The sequence below is a fragment of the Rattus norvegicus genome, chromosome X (assembly GCF_021556685.1).
Source record: "Rattus norvegicus strain SHRSP/BbbUtx chromosome X, alternate assembly SHRSP_T2T, whole genome shotgun sequence".
NCBI classification, from domain to species: domain Eukaryota; kingdom Metazoa; phylum Chordata; class Mammalia; order Rodentia; family Muridae; genus Rattus; species Rattus norvegicus.
In genome coordinates this window covers 81,970,906-81,993,343 of record NC_141554.1, presented here as the reverse complement: position 1 = coordinate 81,993,343, position 22,438 = coordinate 81,970,906, and the positions used below count along the sequence as shown (strand labels likewise).

The 22,438-nt window shown below is 37.9% G+C and overlaps 1 long non-coding RNA gene across 24 annotated transcripts in view; it reads right to left on the bottom strand.

The window, feature by feature from the left end:
• Positions 1-22,438, bottom strand: part of LOC134484057 (uncharacterized) — a 166,402-nt gene that overhangs the window by 50,641 nt on the left and 93,323 nt on the right. The window lies entirely within an intron of this gene.

Below are 22,438 nucleotides of genomic sequence, written 5' to 3'. Positions count from 1 at the left end.
AAGTTTTTTATTTTGCACTCTATTGCAGTTTGGCTTTTCTTCAGAGATACTATTCCTTTATTAAATTCTATATTCCGATTTTTAGTTGTTTTCATTATGTCACTCAACTGTTTTGTGTTTTTCTGGTATTCATTCAAGACTTTATTCATATAATTGAGCTCCTTGAACATATATAAATACACACACACACACACACACACACGCACACACACACACACACACACACACACACACACACACAAATCTATGTCTTGTGCATTAACTAGGTTGTTTTTCTAAGTAGCTACTATAGTGTCATTCTAGTTTCCTGAAAGAGACAAATTGTCTTAGGTCTTCATGAGGATTGTATTTTTTTTTTTTTTTTTTTTTTTTGCAATGGAATCTAGGCCTCTCAAATAAGGGCGTTTGTGGTGCTTCTTGGTATGGCTATGTCAACTTGATTTTTTTTAGATCCAATTGATAAGCTATAATTGCCCACTTAAACATACAAAGCCCGCTACCAACCATCCCTTAGGAACATTGATAACAACCTGTAAATACACAGAGCGAGATCTTTACATCAGCCTCCATTGTCCTGCCATGGCTTCTCCCCGTCTCTCTCCCTCCTGTCTCTTATGTCAACTTGATTTGTTGGTGGGTTCTTGCAATCTTTGCTCCTCATGTGGGGACTAGCTGAGTGATGCTTGGTTTTCAGTCTGGGGTCACCCATGGGTTTCAGGTAGATCTCTCCTTGGTCCCAGTTTAGAATGGTGTGTAGAGCAGCTCACTGGGGCGGCTCATGGTAGTGGTTCTGGGCGTTAATATATAGGCCATGCTAATAACCACTCTTCAAATTAAACATCAAGAATACAAATAACCCAACTAAAAATGTGCCGTGGAACTAAACACAGAGTTCTTAAAAGATGACATATAACTGTCTAAGAAACACTTTAAAATATTCTACATCTTTAGCCATTAAGGAAGTGCAAATTAAAACCACTTTGAAATTTTGTCATACCTCAGTCAAAATGGCCAAAGCTCATAAACAAATAACAGCAGATACAAGAGAGGATATGGGGAACAGGGAACAATAATCTATTGCTAATAAGAGCAAAATCGTGTATAGTCACTGTGAAAAATCAGTGTGGAAGCCCTTAAAAAAGTTGAAAATATATCTACCACAAGATACTACTATACTGCTCTTAGGTATATATCTAGAAGTCTCTGTATCTTATTACAAAGATATCTGTTCATTTATGTTTCATTGTTGCTCTATTCACAATAGTCAAGAAATGGAAATCAGTAGATGTCTATCACCTTATTAATTAAAGTATGGTACATTTATAAAATGGAATGTTATCTACTTGTTAAGAATAATGAATTATATAGTTTTCAACAAGTATTATTTCATGATATCAAATGCAGTGTTATTTATATATTATTGGTAGCCCAGGAAATTATATGAGTTGGCCCAAATGTTACTTTGACTTTTGTCTCTATCCAGACTTACCTTCCTTCAGCAGGAGACTTCAAAAAAGAAGGAAGGAAGATGAATTATGAAGTTTGCAGATAAATGGATGGAATAGAAAATAATCATCCTGGGTGAAGTAAACCATACCCAGAAAGTCAAACATTTCATGTTTTATCTCATATGTGGAGTAAGCTTTTAATCTTTTGGGTATGTGTTTTATTTGGAATATTTACAAAGGTTAGGTAAGGGCCATGAAAAAGTTTAGCTCCTTTGAATATAGAGAAAAATAATATAGCAATATGAAGAATAACTGGGGAAAATGGAACATGATATATTAAATTGAGTGACAGCTGGGAAGTCATGGTACAAGAGAGAATATGTGGTGAGATAAGTATCACTAAAAGCCTTTTTGAAAAAGCTATCATAAGTGGATATTAGCCCAAAAGCTCAAATTACCCATGCTGCAATCCACATACCACAGGAAGCTCAAGAAGGATGACCAAAGAGTGGATGCTCCCACTCCTTCTTAAAAGGGGAAAAAATATCCAAAGGAGGGGATATGGAAGCAAAGTTTAGAGCAGTGACTGAAGGAATGACCATTCAGAGCCTGCCCCATATGTGGTCCATATGTGTGTGTGTGTGTGTGTGTGTGTGTGTGTGTGTGTGTGTGTGTGTGTGTGTGTATCAAAACCTGATAAGATTGATGAAGCTAAAAAGTGCATGCTGAAAGGGACCGGATATAGATCTCCCCTGAGAGACACATCCAGAGCTTGTCCAATACAGAGGTCAATGCTGGCAGCAAACAACTGAACTGAGAACAGGACCCCTTGGGGGGAATTAGAGGAAGGATTAAAAGAGCTGAAGGGGCTTGCAACCCCCTAAGAACAATAACACCAATGAACCAGAGCTTCCAGGGACTAAACCACTACTGAAAGACTATATATGGACTGACCCAGGGCTCCAACTGCTTATGTAGCAGAGGATGTCCTTGTTAGGCATCAGTGGAAGGGGAAGCCTTTGGTCCTGCCAAGGTTGGACCCCCAGTGCAGGGGAATGTTGGGGGGCATTGAAGGGGGTGTATGGAGGAACACCCGTATCGGGGAGGGGGAGGAGATGGGGGGCTTATGGACAGGAAACCGGGAAAAGGAATAATATTTGAATTGTAAATAAAGAAATATATCTAACAAAAAATAAAATTTCAAAAAAAAATAAAAAAGAAAAAGCTATATAGAAAACTACTACTGTAGAAGCTTCTTAAAATACATACACATTGCTCTCAGAAATGGTGGTCATGCATTTACCTTCTGAATTGTAAGGCCCAAGTAAACTTTTTTCCCCTATGAGTTGTCTTTGGCATGTTGTCTTATCACAGCAATAGACAGAGACTATAAAAATCAAAGCTAAACATGCCAGCTAGAGGAGACTCACCTCATCTCTAAGTACATAGAATGAAAAAAAAATAAGGGCATAGAAAAACATATTCCGTGCAAATGGAAACCAGAAGAAACTAAGTAACTGTATGTGAAAAGAGATTTGAGTAAAAAAAAGAAAATATCACCATCTCCCAAAAGTACAAAAGGCTGCTAACCAATGCTCTACCATAGGAAATCTGGGACTAATTAAGATGCAAATCACAATAGGGTTAATGTTGAAATTAAAACATTTCTTGAAAAATAAAAATGGGATAAAAAAGATGTCAAAATATAAATAACAGTAAAAAAAAAGTCTAAGAAGAAAATTTCTAACATTAAATGCCTACTATAAAAAGTAGACAACTTCACATTTAAAAAAACCTAATGATATAAAGGAATTAGATATAAAGGTTCAACATTCCTAATGATGAAACCCTTAAATACAATTTATCTTATTGTAGAGAACCCCTACACATAAAATTATTTCCATTGCTATTTCATAACATAATTTTGCTACTGTTATAGACTGTAATGTAAATATCTGTGCTTTCCAATGGTCTTAGGCAACCCCTGAGAAAGGATTGTTATAGCCCAAAGGAACATTGTCCCACAAGTTGAGCACCACTGAATTAGATGATCATTAAGAAACTATACACGAAAATAGTAGGAAGGGATAAGAAAAGCAGAAATAAATAAAAGTATGACTAAAATACACATCAAACAAAATAAAAGTAATAATTTTGAAAATATAAATAAATTTAATAAATTGAGTGAAACTAAGTGAAGAAAAAGACTGAAGAACTAAACCAATAAAATCAGAGATGAATAAAGGATACATTAGAGCTCACACTACAAAGATCTGGCTATTAAAGGTGATTTAGATAATTATATGCAATCAGATTAGAAAACATTGAAAATGCATACATTCCTGAACACATATAACCTATGAATATTGAATTCTAAAGACATAAAAAATTTGACCAGGACAACACCAGTAAAATTAATGAGAAATAGAGTTTATTACTAAACATACTATATTGAAGGGGTTAATTAATGAATTCAATGAAAAATATGAAGAGGAAGTAATACAATTTTTTTCAAACTGTTCCAAAAATTTGAAGGACAGGGAATCTTTCCAGACTTAATCTAGAAGGTCAGCATTATCTCAGAACAAATGCAGACAAGGACACAACAAAAAATGATGAAAGAAATATTGTATTATTTTTATTAAAAAAATGAAAGAAAGGAAAAGAAATCTGTAAGTCAACAGATGAAAAATTCTTCAATAAAATATTAGGAAACTGAGTTGAACAGTATGTCAAAAGATAGTATACATTATGGCCAATTTGGTTTCATCAAAGGGATGTAAAATTGATTAAACTTATACCAACGAATAAACACAATGTAAAAACATTCCTACCTTCAACAGTTCCTGAACAGATGTTTGAAACCAACACAACCTCAAAAATTAGGTAGAGAAGTAATATATCTCAACTCAATAAATGTCATATGTGATAAACCAACAGTCAAACTCATGATGATGGGGAAAAGTTTAACAATTTTCTTCCACTAAGATTTAGAATAAGACAGGATGGCAACTTTTACCACTTTTGGACAACCAAATTAAGTGATCCCCAGAGAAATCAGTATAAAGGAAATAGGAAAAAAAACCTCAAATACAAAACCAAACCAAAAGTCCATCAAAAATTATACAGAAAGAAGTCAAATTGTTCTCAGATGGCATGAGACTACAAGGAAACAAAACATTGGAGAAGCCAAAAACAAATTCAAGGAACTCAAAGGATAAAAAAAATCTACATGCAAAATTAATAGTGTATCTATAACAACCTATCAGAAAAATAAATCAAGACAATAATCCTAGTCAAAATATTTAAAAATTGTATCCATGTATATAATTGCTTTGCCTGTATGTATGTCTGTTCACAAAGTGCACGTCTGGTACCCCCTGAATCCAGAAGAGAATGTCTTCTGCAAACAGTCATAGATGGTTGTGAGCTGCCATGTGGGTACTGGAAATCAAACTCAGGTCTTCTACAAGAGCAGCAACGCTCTTAACTGCTGAGCCATCTCTCCTGCTTAACTGATAAATTAAGTAAATGGCTGAAAGGACTCTCATAAGAGTGGAGCTACATTTCTGTGCTATCTCCTCCATTTTGGTAACTTATGTCAGTTTTTATTTATGACTTACGAGAAAATAATTTTTAACTTTGGATATTTGTCACTGTTACATGATGCTGAATGGCTGTACTTTGCTCTAAAGGCCTTGTGCAAACAGTTAAGAAAAAAAAAACATTCTTCATGAACTGAAATGGAGCCAAATATGCTCTAAATCTCTGGTCAGCCAGTGCTTTCCATATTGGACTACCTTTGGAATCTGAATTTAAGGCTAAATGCCAAATGATTCAGTCATTTTCCTAGAGGAAAATTGGCCACTGAATATGAGTGGCAAAACTTTTCATAAAGTAATTCATTCTTATGAGCAAGTTACCTTTTATGTTCCAATTAGTTAAAATGTCACAAATTTCATGTTGCCAAATACATACTTTACCTTTTAAAACTAATACAATCACAAACTTTCTTTTTGAATGATGGAATTGCAGAAGTACTTCTACTTCATACTGTGGCTAAACTATCTCAGTTATATATATATATATATATGTATATATAAAATTATATATTATATACATATTATATATATACATATTATATATATATATATAAATTCCAGTGTGTGTGTGTATGTGTGTGTATGTGTGTGTGTGTGTGTGTGTGTGTGTGTGTGCAAATGTCCTCAGGTTTTCTGTATTCAAATGGAATTTCATTTAAATCTCAAAAATTACGTAAAATAATGGACATAAATAAATAAAAATAAAACTTTTTTAAAGCCATGTGTGGCGATTCCTGCCTTTAATTCCAGCATCTGAAGCATATCTCTACGAATTTAAGGCCAGACTGGTCTACATAGCAAATTCCAGGACAGGCAGTGCTACAATGGGAGACCCTGTCTCTACAAATAAATTAGGGAAATACTGGAAGAAGCTGAGGCGGAGAGCAACCCCATAGGAAGACCAGAAGTCTCAACTAACCCAGACCCCTGAGATCTCTCAGACACTGAGCCACCAACCAGGCAGCATACTGGAGCTGCTGTGAGGCCTCGACACATATACAGCAGAACCCTGAAGAGACCTAAGGCCAGAGGGAATGAGGAAGCCTGAGGGGGAAAGGAAGGACATCCTCTTGGAGACAGGGGGTAGGAGGAAATGTAATGAGGAACTGTGAGAGGGTGGTCTGGGAGGGGGTAATGACTAGACTGTAAAAACATAAAAGTAATATAAAAACAATACAAATAAATTAAAGAAATGAGACAGATGGGTAACATTTTCACAGTTCACAGAATCTCAATAAAATATAAGATATATACCTAACCCTTAATTACATATAGCATTAACAGTCAGTTTTCTTGTTTTAGTTGAGATTACCAAAGCCTTTTTTAATAGTTTTCCAAAATTACATGGCAGTACTCCCTTTTTTTGATTACACAATCTCATGCTGCATATTTGCCTTACTCATCAATATTATTTCTAATATTCATTTATTATTAATCACCTTTTAGAACTGATACCAATGTCTTTCTCTGATAATTTCCATACTTACTCAAATTAGGAATAAATCTTACCCATTGCCTTTGTATACCCATAAGTTAAAAAAACATAGAAATTTGTTTCGGTATCTCTTTTTCTCTTTGACTCTTTTTTAGGAAGCAGTTTATTTTTTTTAATACATCTTGATCACTTTTCCCATTCTTCCACTCTTCCAAGTTCCTCTGCCATCCCCAAACCTCCCCTTTCTCCCAGATCCATGTCTACTCTATTTCCCTTCAGAAAAGGGCAGGGCTCTCCACTGTATCAACTGAACTATTTTTCTAAAGGCTACACTCTAGTTTGACCGTGAACCCCTACAAATTCCTATTGAAACCATTGGGTGATATTAAGAGGTGAGAATTTGATTTGTCAAAGATCAAGTGATCATAGGTGTGTGGGTTCATTTCTGGGTCTTCAATCCTATTGCACTGATCTACCTGCCTGTCTCTGTACCAATACCATACAGTTTTTATGACTGATGCTCTGTAATACTGCTTGAGGTCAGGGATGGTGATTCCCCCAGAAGTTCTTTTGTTGTTGAGTATGGTTTTTGCTACCCTGCGTTTTTCATTATTCCAAATGAATTTGCAAATTGCTCTTTCTAACTCTATGAAGAATTGGATTATAATTTTGATAGGGATTGCATTGATTTTGTAGATTGCTTTTGGAAAGATGGCCATTTTTACAATATTAATCCTGCCAATCCATGAGCATGGGAAGTCTTTCCATCTTCTGAGATCTTCTCTTTTTTTCTTTAGAGACTTGAAATTTTCTCTCAAACAGATATTTTACTTGCTTGGTTAGAGCCGCATTAACATATTTTATATTATTTGTTACTATTGTGAAGGGTGTCACCCTAATTTCTTTCTCACCCTGTTTATCCTTTGAGTAGAGGAAGGCTACTGATTTGTTTGAGTTAATTTTCTATCCAGCCACTTTGCTGAAGTTGTTTATCAGGTTTAAAAGTTCTCTAGTAGAATTTTTGGGGTCTTTTATTTATACTATAATATCATCTACAAATATTGATATCCTGAATTACTCCCTCCCAATCAATCTGCATCCCTTTGATCTCATTTTGTTGTCTAATTGCTCTGGCTAGAACTTCAAGGACTATATTGAATAGATATGGAGAGAATTGGCAGCCTTGTCTAGTCCTTGATTTTAGTGGGATTGCTTCAAGATTACCTCCATTTAGTTTGATGTTGGCTACTGATTTGTTGCATATTGCATTTATTATGTTTAGGTATGTGCCTTGAGTGCCTGATATTTCCAACACTTTTACCATGAAGTTGTGTTGACTTTTGTCAAATGCTAACCATCCAGTGGAAAAAAGACAGCATTTTCAACAAATGGTGCTGGTTCAACTGGTGGTCACCATGTATATTAATGCAAATTTTTTTTCGGAGCTGGGGACCGAACCTAGGGCCTTGCACTTGCTAGGCAAGCGCTCTACCACTGAGCTAAATCCCCAACCCCTATTTTTTTTTAAGATTTATTTATTTATTATATATAAGTACACTGTAGCTGTTTCCAGATGCACCAGGAGAGGGCATTGGACCCCATTACAGAAGGTTGTGAGCCACCATGTGGTTGCTGGGATTTGAACTCAGGACCTCTGGAAGAGCAGTCAGTATTCTTAACCGCTGAGCCATCTCCCCAGCCCTATTAATGCTAATTGATCCATTCTTATCTCCATCTACAAAGCTCGTGTCCACATGGATCAAGGACCTCCACATAAAACCAGATACACTGAAACTAATATAAGAAAAAGTGGGGAAGAGCCTCAAATGCATGGGAATATGGGAAAATTTCCTAAACACCAATAGCTTATGGTCTAAGATCAACAATAGACAAATGTGACTCATAAAATTGCAAAGCTTCTGTAAGGCAAAGGACACTGTCAATAGGACAAAATGGCAACCAACAGATTGGGAAAAGATCTTTACTAATCCTATATCTGATACAGGGCTAATATTCATTATATACAAAGAACTCAAGAAGTTAGACTCCAGTGGTTAAGAGCACTGACTTGAGTTCAATCCAACAACCACATGGTGGCTCACAATGATCTGTAATGAGATCTGATGCCCTCTTCTGGTGAGTCTGAAGACAGCTATAGTGTACTTATATTGAATAAATAAATAAATCTTTTAAATAAGAAATTAGACTTCAGAGAATCAAATAACACTATTAAAAATGTGGTATAGAGCTAAACAAAGAATTCTCAACAGAGTAATATTGAATGGCTGTGAAGCACCTAAAGAAATGTTCAACATCCTTAGTCATCAGGGAAAAATAAATCAAAACAACCCTGAGATTCCACCTCACACCAGTCAGAATGGCTAAGTTCAAAAAGTCAGGTGACAGTAGATGAGAGAAAGGATGTGAAGAAAGAGGAACACTCCTCCATTGTTGGTGGGATTGCAAACTGGTATAACCATTCTGGAAATCAGACTGGAGGTTCCTCAGAAAATTGGTCATTGCACTACCTGAGGACCCAGCTATACGTCCTTGGGCATATACCCAAAAGATGCTCCAACATACAACAAAGACACATGCTCTACTATGTTCAAAGCAGCCTTATTTATAAGAGCCAGACGCTGGAAAGAACCCAGATGCCCTTCAACAGAAGAATGGATACAGAAAATGTGGTACATCTACACAATGGAATATTACTCAGCTATCAAAAACAACGACTTCCTGAAATTCATAGGTAAATGGATAGAACTAGAAAATATCTTCCTAAGTGAGGTAACCCAATCACAAAAGAACACATATGGTATGCACTCACTGATAAATTGTTATTAGCCCAAAAGCTCGTTATATCCAAGATACAATTTACAGACTACATATGGTTCAAGAAGAAGGAAGATCAAAGTGTGGACACTTCAGTCCTTCTTAGAAGGGGTAACAAAATATTCACTGGAGGAAATATCGAGATAAAGTATGGAGTAGAGACTGTAGGAAAGGCCACCCAGAGTCTTCTCCACCTAGGGATTCCATCCCATATATAGTCACCAAACCCAGATACTATTACGAATGCCAAGAGGTGCATGCTGACAGGAGCCTGATACAGTTGTCTTCTGATAGGCTCTGCCAAAGCCTGACAGATATAAAGGAGGATGTTAGTGATCAGCCATTGGAGTATGTACTGGGTCCCCAATGGAGGAGTTAGAGAAAGGAGTGAAAGAACTGAAGGAAATTGCAACCCCATAGGAAGAACAATATCAACTGGACCATCCAGAGCTATCAGGGACTAAACCACCATCCAAACAATATGATGGAGGGACCCATGGCTCCAGCCACATATGTAGCAGAGGATGGCTTTGTCAGACATCAATGGGTAGAGAGGCCCTTGGTCTTGTGAAGGCTGGAAGCTCCAGTGTAAGGGAATACTAGGGAAGCAGGAAGGAGTGGGTGAGGTGGGGTAGCACCCTCATAGAATTAGTGGTAGCGGGAATTGGACAGGGGTTTTTCAGAGGGGACAACTTGAAAGAGGATAACATGTGAAATGTAAATAAAGAAAATATTCAATGAAAAATAAGAAAAGAAGAAAAGATAAAAGATATATGCTAGGCATATGCATAAAAGAAAAATAAATATAAAAAATAATAAAATAAAATAATAATTCCATTAACACAGTGTATATATGTATTCTGTGTATAGATGTACACATGGGATTATGTTATATGGAAATTCTATTTAACACTGAAAAATAATTATAACAGTGCAAGTAAGTGTGAAGAAATATTTCATTGAGACTTGGATTTAACCATCTAATTAGTAATGATGAATACTTTTATATATTTATTTAACCATTTGTATATATTATTTAAAAAAGCGTTCATCCAAATTATATGCCAGCTTTAAATTAGGTTAATATCTTTAAATTGGTGAGTCATAGTAATTTTTTACTAATTTTAGATACGAATCTCTTAGCAGATATACAACTTAAAATATTTTCTTCTGTCCACTGGGCTCTTTTCATTATTAATGTGGTGCTCCTTGAATCACAAAAATTTCATTTCTGGTTATGTCTAATTATTTTTCTTCTATCATTTGCATTTTTGATACCATATCCAAAAGACGTTTGTCTAACCAAAATCTTTCTTAGCTTTGAAAGCAACAAATACAAAGTCATATGCATCCAGGAGCAACATTAGGAATAGATATGAAGCAAAGCCACTTATCTGTCACACGTCTCAGTCATTTTTAGGTGCTTTGCCAGACAAGTCTGGACCGTGCTTTTTTCTCTATAAATTTTCCACAAATCAAGAGACATAATCAATGATTACCTCATTTAGTGGGAAGCAAAAGATTTTATTTTTTCACTATTTTTATTCAGATATTTCACAGATGCAATCTTCAAATCAACCTTACAAAACATGTTATTATCCATATAAAGATTTGAGTTGCAAAGTTGAATTCAGATTACCTGAGGCCACTGATAAGTACCATACCTGAAATCTCAAGCTGGGTCTACTTGGACCCATTATCACATCCACGACTGGAGGCAGGAGTGAGTAATTATGAGAATAGGATTAGAGTCAGAGTATCTTGCTTCATCCATAGTGGGTTTTTTTTTTATTAACTTGAGTATTTCTTATATACATTTCAAGTGTTATTCCCTTTCCCGGTTTCCGGGCAAACATCCCCCTCCCCCCTCCCCTTCCTTATGGGTGTTCCCCTCCCAACCCTCCCCCCATTGCCGCCCTCCCCCCATAGATTAGTTCACTGGGGGTTCAGTCTTAGCAGGACCCAGGGCTTCCCCTTCCACTGGTGCTCTTACTAGGATATTCATTGCTACCTATGGGGTCAGAGTCCAGGGTCAGTCCATGTATAGTCTTTAGGTAGTGGCTTAGTCCCTGGAAGCTCTGGTTGCTTGGCATTGTTGTACATATGGGGTCTCGAGCCCCTTCAAGCTCTTCCAGTTCTATCTCTGATTCCTTCAACAGGGGACCTATTCTCAGTTCAGTGGTTTGCTGCTGGCATTCGCCTCTGTATTTGCTGTATTCTGGCTGTGTCTCTCAGGAGCGATCTACATCCGGCTCCTGTCGGTCTGCACTTCTTTGCTTCATCCATCTTGTCTAATTGGGTGGCTGTATATGTATGGGCCACATGTGGGGCAGGCTCTGAATGGGTGTTCCTTCAGTCTCTGTTTTAATCTTTGCCTCTCCCTTCCCTGCCAAGGGTATTCTTTTTCCTCATTTAAAGAAGGAGTGAAGCATTCACATTTTGATCATCCGTCTTGAGTTTCGTTTGTTCTAGGGATCTAGGGTAATTCAAGCATTTGGGCTAATAGCCACTTATCAATGAGTGCATACCATGTATGTCTTTCTGTGATTGGGATAGCTCACTCAGGATGATATTTTCCAGTTCCAACCATTTGCCTACGAATTTCATAAACTCGTTGTTTTTGATAGCTGAGTAATATTCCATTGTGTAGATGTACCACATTTTCTGTATCCATTCCTCTGTTGAAGAGCATCTGGGTTCTTTCCAGCTTCTGGCTATTATAAATAAGGCTGCGATGAACATAGTGGAGCACGTGTCTCTTTTATATGTTGAGGCATCTTTTGGGTATATGCCCAAGAGAGGTATAGCTGGATCCTCAGGCAGTTCAATGTCCAATTTTCTGAGGAACCTCCAGACTGATTTCCAGAATGGTTTTACCAGTCTGCAATCCATAGTGGGGTTTTTTAAAGACTATTTTTTTGGACAGGAGGGTTAGGAAATCGAATAGAAATATATGGCAGTGGAGGATGGGGGTACTGGCTTTAGCCTCTAGAAAGTTCCAGACATCAGGGAAGAGAGAGGCTCCAAGGACCCAATGGGGATGACTTTAGCAGAAATGCCCAACAAAGAGGAGATAGAACCTGTAGAGACCCCCTCCAGTAGATAGACATAGTCCCCAGCTGAGGGATGGGGCCACCCACCCATTTCAAAATATTTAATCCAGAATTGTTCCTATCCAAAGGAAAGACAGGGACAAAAAAATTGAACAAAGGCTAACGGAAAGGCCATCCAGAGACCGCCCCACAAAGGGATCTATTCCATCTGCAAAAACCAATCCCCTACACTATTACTGACTGCCAAGAAGCTCTGGCTGACAGGAGCCTGGTATGGCTGTTCCCTGAGAAGTTCTATCAGCACTTGACTAATATAGATGCAGATACTCACAGCCAACCATTGGACTGAGCCTGGGACCCCAATGGAAGAGCTAGGGGAAAAACTGAAGGAACCAAAGGGGTTTGCAACTACATAGGAAGAACAACAATATCAACCAACCAGAACTCCCAGAGCTCCCAGGGACTAAACCACCATCCAAAGAGTACACATGGACAGACACATGGTTCCAGCTACTTGTGTAGCAGAGGATGGCCTTATCTGGCATCAATGGGAGGGGAGGCCTTTGGTCCTGTGGAGGGTTGATGCCCCAGTATAAGGGGATGCTAGGGCAGTGAGGCAGGAGTGGGTGAGTGGGTGGAGGAGCACCCTCATACAGGCAAAGGGAGGGGGCAGAGGGATGTGGGATGACGGTTTATGGAGGGGAAACCTGGAAAGGGGATATCATTTGAGATGCAAACGAATAGAATGAGTAATAAAAAAAGAAATGCATGTGTATTCAATGTACCTTGATCATATCACTCACAACTTCTCCCTCCTACTCCACATGCTCACGCTAACATAGCTCCTTTTATCCCAACACACTCTTTTCGTACATTTAAGTCTTCTTCCATTTTTAATAGCCCACCAAGTACAGTTGATATTATCTGTATGTGTGCAAGTGTGGAGCAATCCACCTGAGCATTAACAACCTCCTAGTGGTCACTAGGAATGAAAAAGAACGTTCTTTCCTGCAGAAGTGATCTATTGTCAATAGGCTCTCAGCTACTGTCTTGTGAATCTCTTGAGCCCGCCCCCATTCCTGATAAAATGTTGGCTTGCTTCATCTTGTAACATTTTGTGAGGATCAAATGCTGTCAGTCATATAAATCAGTTTCCAGCACAGAATGATTTCTCAAAAATCATATTCATTATTAATCTGGTAAGTATACATTTTCAAAAAAGATTATACAAGGAAAGTAAAGTTAAGTAATCTCTAATTTCTTTAGAGAACTAAGTTTCTTGTCAAAAATGGAAGAAGTGGTCATATGTTTTTAATACTCCTAGATTACAGGTATTTATTCCTTCATTTCTAAAGCACTTACTGAGTCCTTATCTGAAATGAATAATAGGTAAAGTCCCTGTTTTATAAACTTTATTGCTCGAAACATGAAACTTAAAAGGTGAAAATTATGTTTTAGGTATTCAGAAAATGGCTTTTGTTTCCTGACGGATTATAGTATAGAATTTGAATTGTATCCTTAATACTTTTAAGCAGGTGAACAAGGGGGCTATGTTTTTTTAAAGGTCTCTCTCCAGTTGTCAGATGAAGAGCCTAAAGTTGGATAATTGCCTACAGTGATAATCATATGATATAACATAAATGATTGCACTTTCCTTGTTTTCAAAAAATTGGAACATGATTTCCTTTCATTTTTAAATTTTATTTTATTGGCTATTTTATTTATTTACATTTCAAGTGCTACATCCCCCTTCCAGTTTTCTCCTCTGAAAACCCTGTATCCCACCCCCTTTCCCCTGCTTCTGAGGGTGCTCCTCTACCCACCCACCCACTCCCACCTCCTCTCTCAGCATTCCCTTATACCTTCACAGGAACTAGGGGCTCCCCTCCCAGTGATGCCAGATAAGGCCATCCTTTGCTACATATGCAGCTGGAGCCATTGGGCCCCTCCTTGTGTACTCTTGGATTGTTGTTTCTGAAGGAAAGGCCATCCAGATACTGCCCAACCTAGGGATTCATCTCATCTGCAGCCACCAAACCCAGACACTATTGCTAATGCCAACAAGCACTTGTGGACAGGAGCCTGGGATAGGTGTCCCCTAAGAGGCTCTGTCAGAGCTTGACCTATACAGATGATTATACTTTCTAGACTATAACAAATAGGGGTACGATATATTGCTGGCCTGAGTCAAGACCATCTTTTATTAACTTATAATTACAAGAAGACAGACTATGTATTTATTATATATGACTAACACAATTTTGTAGATATATAAATTGTAAGTGAATAAGCTTATGGTTTAAACTAAATAAGATATCAATTATTTTTCTCCAAATGTCAGATTTCTAAGAGGAATATAAAGATCTGTGGTTTCAATCTGTGGGTTGTGACCCCTGTGGCAAACCTCTATCTCTAAAAGATTCTACACTATGATTCATAACAGTAGCAAAATTAGTTATGAACTAGCATACAAAATAGTTTTATGGTTGGGGTCACCACAACATGCAGAACTGCATTAAAGGACTGCTGCACTAGGAAGGTTGATAACCACTGATATAAACAAAGCTATGTTCATTTATTTGTTGATTACTTTTGAGATAGAGTCTATATGCATTGCCTTAAATGAAAATAAAGTATAATTAAATTACCTAATATATATTATCTGAATCAAAACATATATAAGCTTACCCTAGGGTACCATATTTCTATGATAATTCCAAAAGCTAATGCAATGAGACTTTCTCTATCAAAAAGTTTAGAAAGTATTTTTTTCTTTTTTGTCAAGACAGGGTTTCTCTATATAGCTTTGGCTCTCCTGGGACCTGCTCTTAAGACCAGGCTCGTCTCCAACTCAGATCCACCTACCTCTGCCTTCCAAATACTGGGATTAAAGGCATGCACCCCCACTGCCCAGCAGAAAGTATTTTTCTTATCACACTGAATAAAACAAAAATATCAGAAGGCCCAAAGAAATTTCATAAGACATTAAGGACTAGAATGTAAGATACAGAGGACTAAGCTGTGGACATAGCCTATTGAAAGAGTACTTATTTGGCATGGGGAAGGTCTGAGTTTAACTCCCAATGTCAATTTTTAAAAATGAGGACTAGATATTATTGTATGTTTTTCCATGTATAAAAAACGAAATGGAAAGCTGTTTAAAATATATACAGGCTTCCAATTATGATATATTAATTTCTTCTCATATCTTGCAAGATAAAAATTTAAGTCTAGCACAAAGGTTTTTTTTAACTCCAAATCTCATGCATTTCAGTTAACTTCTTGGTAAGCTGGGAGAGTAGAAGTTACCTGTGACCTGCTGGAGAAGTGTGAGAAGAAAATACACACATACAGACACAGAGACAGACAGACAGACAGACAGACAGATAGACAGACAGACAGACAGACAGACACACACACACACACACACACACACACACACACACACACACACACACTTTATTCCAAAGAGGAGAAGAGGAGCTTCAGAAATGTACAAAAAATAGGGCAGAATAAAAAAAAAAAACCTGAAGAAACAGAAACGAGAAAGGAGAATCAGCAAGAAGCCAGACAAGCTGAACACTTTCCATTCAGTCATTTCCTCCCATGGCGGGGAAAGGACGCATTTCATATTAAAAGGTTAGCCTGGAAGCTTTAATAAAAAGACTTCTAGTCTGACTTACAAAAAAAAAAATCTCACAGCATTCATAAACCTCAAGTGCATTGGGGGTCTTGTTGATAAGAGTATCTTTTCCAACAAGAGGTCTCAGTGGTAAAAAGGAGTTCCCCATCTCAGAAGGGCTGTGTGGTAAAAAGGAGTTCCCCATCTCAGAAGGGCTGTGATGAGACAGTATCTTAATAGGAAGCTATTGTTTAAAATGGACTCTGAGGATGCCTGGTGTGGTCTGCAAAGCCAGTTTCAGGCTTTGAGGTATATAGAGACCCTGTCCCCCCAAAATATGGACTGCATAGGCTCTCTCTCTCTCTCTCTCTCTCTCTCTCTCTCTCTCTCTCTCTCTCTCTCTCTCTCCCCACCCCCGTGTGTGTGTGTGTGTGTGTGTGTGTGTGTGTGTATGTGTGTGTGTGTGTGTGTGTGTGTGTGTGTGTGTGTGTGTGTGTGTATAAAACAATAATTATAGACGAAGAGGTCATGGATTTGAGAGGGAATGAGAGGACTTAGAGGGGGAGATTTCAACATACCACAACTCCAGGATGAGACAGCAGCCCTAGAGGCAGTTTTAGAAAAAAAGAGGGAAAGCTTAATGGGGAAAAATCCAAATAGTGCTGGTGGCAAGATCAGTCCTTAGATTACAGGAGAATGTAGCCATGCCTTGTTGGTAGGGAGTAGATAATGTCATCAACTGAAAAAATATAGAACTCCGATGTTCTGAGCCTGAGATCTGTGGGTGGATCATTCTGTAGAGTCACCTACATGATGTGAGATTTGACCGTGGAGACTCAAAGAAACCTGATGTTCATGTTGACTGGACAATCCTCTAGTGGGGTGATGAATGCTTAGCAGCTTTAAAAGTATAAACGCAGACCTCAGTCTTTAGGATGCTCCCTTAACCACCAAAACTCTAGGGAGATACCTTCCAGCTAGAGCATTAGTTATCTCAGGGCATATGAGTCTCAGGAAGATGAGAGAACCTGCCAAGACAATAAACTGCAAAAATCAGAGCAGCCAGCAGGGGCCCCTGGTATACAAGGAAGGGAAATTATTAAAGTCTAGACAGCTATGGGTTATGGGACACTTATCTAATACAGGGTCAGAATGAACAAAAAAATGTGAAAGAGTCCACAGGTTCAACTACCCTATCCACATACACACAGGAATTTTAAGGACCTAGAAGCCACTCCCATGGTTTATCTTTAATTATTCTTTTTACCCCTAGTGTTCTTTTTATTGATTTCCTACTACATTTAAGATTATGTTGACATCATCATAACTTTTCTTTAAAATAAGATGCTCTATTTTTCTACACCTTCATATGTTTGATTAACATTGCCTATACATTATATTATTAGATGGCCTTTCCTTTACACTTTGTTTCTTCTTTTTTGCCACTCCCCTTTCTTTGTAGTATATAGTCTTAGTAGTATTTTAACTTTTTCTTTTAAAATATATTTTAGGGTTTTATTTTTATTTTCCTTTGAAAATTAACTAATAATGCACATTTCTGATTATTAGAAAACATTTTACTAGCCTTCCTCTACACAAAAGAGAAACAAGCCGAGAAAGAAATTAGGGAAACGACACCCTTCATAATAGACCCAAATAATATAAAGTACCTCGGTGTGACTTTAACCAAGCAAGTAAAAGATTTGTACAATAAGAACTTCAAGACACTGAAGAAAAAAATTGAAGAAGACCTCAGAAGATGGAAAGATCTCCCATGCTCATGGATTGGCAGGATTAATATAGTAAAAATGGCCATTTTACCAAAAGCGATCTACAGATTCAATGCAATCCCCATCAAAATACCAATCCAATTCTTCAAAGAGTTAGACAGAACAATTTGCAAATTCATCTGGAATAACAAAAAACCCAGGATAGCTAAAACTATCCTCAACAATAAAAGGACTTCAGGAGGAATCACTATCCCTGAACTCAAGCAGTATTACAGAGCAATAGTGATAAAAACTGCATGGTATTGGTACAGAGACAGACAGATAGACCAATGGAATAGAATTGAAGACCCAGAAATGAACCCACACACCTATGGTCACTTGATTTTTGACAAAGGAGCCAAAACCATCCAATGGAAAAAAGATAGCATTTTCAGCAAATGGTGCTGGTTCAACTGGAGGTCAACATGTAGAAGAATGCAGATCGATCCATGCTTATCACCCTGTACAAAGCTTAAGTCCAAGTGGATCAAGGACCTCCACATCAAACAAGACACACTCAAACTAATAGAAGAAAAACTAGGGAAGCATTTGGAACACATGGGCACTGGAAAAAATTTCCTGAACAGAACACCAATGGCTTATGCTCTAAGATCAAGAATCAACAAATGGGATCTCATAAAACTGCAAAGCTTCTGTAAGGCAAAGGACACTGTGGTTAGGACAAAACGGCAACCAACAGATTGGGAAAAGATCTTTACCAATCCTACAACAGATAGAGGCCTTATATCCAAAATATACAAAGAACTCAAGAAGTTAGACCGCAGGGAGACAAATAACCCTATTTAAAAATGGGGTTCAGAGCTAAACAAAGAATTCACAGCTGAGGAATGCCGAATGGCTGAGAAACACCTAAAGAAATGTTCAAAATCTTTAGTCATAAGGGAAATGCAAATCAAAACAACCCTGAGATTTCACCTCACACCAGTGAGAATGGCTAAGATCAAAAACTCAGGTGACAGCAGATGCTGGCGAGGATGCGGAGAAAGAGGAACACTCCTCCATTGTTGGTGGGATTGCAGACTGGTACAACCATTCTGGAAATCAGTCTGGAGGTTCCTCAGAAAATTGGACATTGAACTGCCTGAGAATCCAGCTATACCTCTCTTGGGCATATACCCAAAAGATGCCCCAACATATAAAAAAGACACGTGCTCCACTATGTTCATCGCAGCCTTATTTATAATAGCCAGAAGCTGGAAAGAACCCAGATGCCCTTCAACAGAGGAATGGATACAGAAAATGTGGTACATCTACACAATGGAATATTACTCAGCTATCAAAAACAACGAGTTTATGAAATTCGTAGGCAAATGGTTGGAACTGGAAAATATCATCCTGAGTGAGCTAACCCAATCACAGAAAGACATACATGGTATAGACTCATTGATAAGTGGCTATTAGCCCAAATGCTTGAATTACCCTAGATGCCTAGAACAAATGAAACTCAAGACGGATGATCAAAATGTGAATGCTTCACTCCTTCTTTAAAAGGGGAACAAGAATACCCTTGGCAGGGAATAAAGAGGCAAAGATTAAAACAGAGACTGAAGGAACACCCATTCAGAGCCTTCCCCCCATGTAGCCCATACATATACAGCCACCCAATTAGACAAGATGGATGAAGCAAAGAAGTGCAGACCGACTGGAGCCGGATGTAGATCGCTCCTGAGAGACACAGCCAGAATACAGCAAATACAGAGGCGAATGCCAGCAGCAAACCACTGAACTGAGAATAGGACCCCCGTTGAAGGAATCAGAGAAAGAACTGGAAGAGCTTGAAGGGGCTCGAGACCCCATATGTACAACAATGCCAAGCAACCAGAGCTTCCAGGGACTAAGCCACTACCTAAAGACTATACATGGACTGACCCTGGACTCTGACCTCATAGGTAGCAATGAATATCCTAGTAAGAGCACCAGTGGAAGGGGAAGCCCTGGGTCCTGCTAAGACTGAACCCCAGTGAACTAGACTGTTGCGGGGAGGGCGGCAATGAGGGGAGGGTGGGGAGGGGAACACCCATAAGGAAGGGGAGGGGGGAGGGAGGAGGGGGATGTTTGCCTGGAAACTGGGAAAGGGAATAACACTCGAAATGTATATAAATAATATTCAAGTTAATAAAAAAAAGAAAACATTTTTCCATTTTCTCTTATTTTCTAATCCTTTTGTTTTATTTTCTTTGTTGATACCCTTCCATTTTCACCTTGTTTCTCCTCTGTTGCTCCACCCCCACGCCCTTCTTTCTTCTTATTCATTTAGAACACTTTTTTCCCATTTACCTTAAATAACATTTTCTTTTTCCTTGCTTTTGTTCAAGGAAAAAAAAACACTTCATTTCAGTAGTAGAAAAATGATAACTATCTCCTGATACATTCTAGAAGGGAAAAATGCTCAAGAGTTTTGAAACATCAATTTGTTTTCTGGAATATAGAGGAGGAGGAGGAGGAGGAGGAGGAGGAGGAGGAAGAGGAGGAGGAGGAGGAGGAGGAGGAGGAAGAGGAAGAGGAGGAGATTTAAGAGTCATTATGACAAGAACAAACAAAAAGACAGAAAGCGAGACAGAGAAGAGGAAATTGATGTAGTCTGATATATATGTAGTCTAAAGTACTACAGAACTGTTTTGATATCTGTGGCTGAGAAATTTAGATAGCATTTTAAGCTCTCAAGTTTCTGTTCCTAGACCAAAGAACTAAGTTCAAATAGATATTCCAAACTGCTAATCTTATATTGAACATTCTTTTTCCACTCTAGATATATAGTTTCTGACTCATAAGTCCCAGTCTGGTTTACCTTACTTCTGGATACTTCTGGATATGCCTGTAGGTGTCATTTCATAATAAACAGTAGAACCAAATATGCCAAATTTAGGTCAGTGAAATCAATGGAGGAAAGTATTGCTTCTGTGTGAGAACTCATAGGATAGGTCACAAATTGTGTTTAGGAATGGGTCAAGAACCAAATCAGGTTTGAGAGGGCTACTGGATGCCTTAATCCCTTCCAATTTCAAATTTCAGGGAAGATAATACTCAGTCTGCCTCAGCCGAACCACTTTTTCATCCACTGATTAGAAGAGGAAGTGGAGCAAAGTTACAGATAAACATGCTTTACGCAATGGAGATATAATTACTCATAATGAAACTAAGGTATAAATATTGGCATGGAGTTTAGTGATGGGAGCTCCAAGTAAGAGTGGACAGAAGACTATAAAGTATAAGGAAAAGTATCAAGGCTATGATTTAGGCACAAAATCCCAATATTATAAATCAGTCATTATAATCCACATATAAGACAGATAACTAGGAATAAATCTAAGAAATATTTACACAAAAGATCACAATCTCAGGGCCACAAAAGTACCCACATCAAACTTGGTGCTTACATTCTAAGTTAGTTGTTTTTTATAAACTTGAAGGTGGGAATTTATTGCAGCTGAGGCCATCTGAAATCAAATAGGACAGAATACCCAAGAAAAAGAAAACGCTAGATGCTGTACACAATTTTCCTGAGAAAAGTATTTATGACCTATAGTACAAAGTATGGAATAATGAATCAGTTTGCTCATTATAAGTAATATACATAAAGAACAACAAAGGCAAGACAGGGAAAAAGAGAATGAGATAATAAAGTAGAGAGGTATTGCTGGAGCAAGAAGATTTAAATGAAAATTGGGTGGGAGTACAGGAGAGAGTGGGTGGAGACTTAACAAAAATACGCATATATCAAGAAGTCACATGGAATCCTGTTACCCTGTAAGCTAACCCAAACATGCAATTAACAAAAGTTTAAGCAAGATTATTCTGTGTGGTAAGACAATGCTGTTCCCAGAAACCATTGGTTATTAAATGAACCTATCAATACCAGTATCAGATACCACCTTATGAGTCATTGCCTAGGAAAATCTCACAAAACTCTAGAAAAATATAGAATACTGACATTGAAATAGATTATTTGTTGTTCCCTAGAACTTTATGGTAAGACTCTATAGCTGAAGATACCACAAATATGAATGGAGGTCATAAAGTAATTATGTAGGATCTGAGCTATAAGCTTCCTTCCTGTTGGCTAACTTTCATAATGACAGCAGTTTCTCTGAAGGCATCTGGGAGAAAAACTCATCAATTGTCTTAACAATATGTTGACCTTGGACGCTACAATGCCAACCTTCCCATTGATTTAATGGTGGTAAGACTTTTATGCAGTAACCAATTGCATTCTGATTGTGTCTGACGCTCACTCTGCCAGAGGGTACTGTGGACTTGGTCAAATACTAGTCAGAGTAGGGAGGTCATAAGCCCCAGAAGTCGATCTATTGCATCTGTTCTGCTAAACGAACGTGTTTTCAAAATGCCTCCTGAATATTTATGTTTATACCCAATGTTTAATACTGTCTTTAGCCTTGCTCAGAGAAGATTCTTTTTGCAGTGAATAGAAGTCAGTGTAGAGCCATATGGCTGAAAAAAGAAAAAGAAAGTGTTGAGAACAAGTGACCATTGAGTGCTCAGAATTAAATGATACACTGTGCCACCTCTTCTGGATTTGGGGAAAATCACTGAAGAGTATGCAAACAGAATGCAAGAGCTGGACGAGAGGAGGGAGCCGTGGAAGTCTATGAACCTGGTGTAGCCTTTGTACTCATGAACCTACTGCAAGACCTG